Source organism: Buceros rhinoceros, unplaced genomic scaffold, assembly GCF_000710305.1.
Source record: "Buceros rhinoceros silvestris isolate BGI_N320 unplaced genomic scaffold, ASM71030v1 scaffold5125, whole genome shotgun sequence".
In the NCBI taxonomy this organism is placed as follows: domain Eukaryota; kingdom Metazoa; phylum Chordata; class Aves; order Bucerotiformes; family Bucerotidae; genus Buceros; species Buceros rhinoceros.
In genome coordinates, this window is record NW_010414462.1 from 22,072 (window position 1) to 23,009 (window position 938).

The window sequence follows — 938 nt, forward strand, 5'->3', positions numbered from 1 at the left end:
GCATATTTTCTTGTTTTCTCCTAAACAGCTGGAAAGTTGAGTCCTTCTGCAAACCTCACACCAATTACAAAGCAAATACACATAATGAAATAACAGTGCCAGTTTACAGCAAACAAGGGCCAAGAGCAGAAAACCATTTTTTCCTCAAGAGCCCCTCTTCACTGATGGGGCAGGTTTTAAGAATCGCAGTCCTTTATAAAAAATAACACATAAAAATATGGGAAAGCATCTGCAAAATACATAATGCTGTGTTAAGATGGCATATTCTTAGTGGTCTTCAAACACCGATGTTGTTTTTTTTAATAAATACTGCCAAACAATTCTTCAGCTTGTCTTGGATTTAGATAATGAAGTTGATTCGTTTTCTTGTCCATGTTTGATCAGTATCTGACAATTTGACTTCATAAATCCTTTTTCTTTACTCATTACAGTTTTCACCCTCTCCAGTTCTTCCCATTAACACCTTCTTCTAACAGCTCAGGGCAGACCTTGGCTTTTGAAACCAAAGGCGGGTCTCTTAAATCAGGCGTTTCCCAACAGACGAGAGAAAAAATACTAAACGTCATCCTTCAACTATTCCTTCTGAGGAAACATGACTGTTTCCCAGCTAAATGAGACCACAGTCACATGTGGGCCCAACCTGGCTTCCACTACAGTCTGGGGGAATTCATTTTACCCAAATATCTTCACTGGTCCTGGTTCTGTGATAACTGAATTTCATTTCACTTTCATGGATATGAGGATTTGCCCCGAGTGACTTGCAAGAGGTTGCAAAATAAACTCACGTAGTATAGAAAGGTAGGGGAAAATACCTGCATTCTAATTCCAGTTCTTCGCATGAAGTTTTATCCCCATATATCAGCCCAAACCTGCCATCAGGGTTTGTGACATAAATGACCTTTAAGAGTGTGAGCATTAACGGGAAGCTTACAGTCACG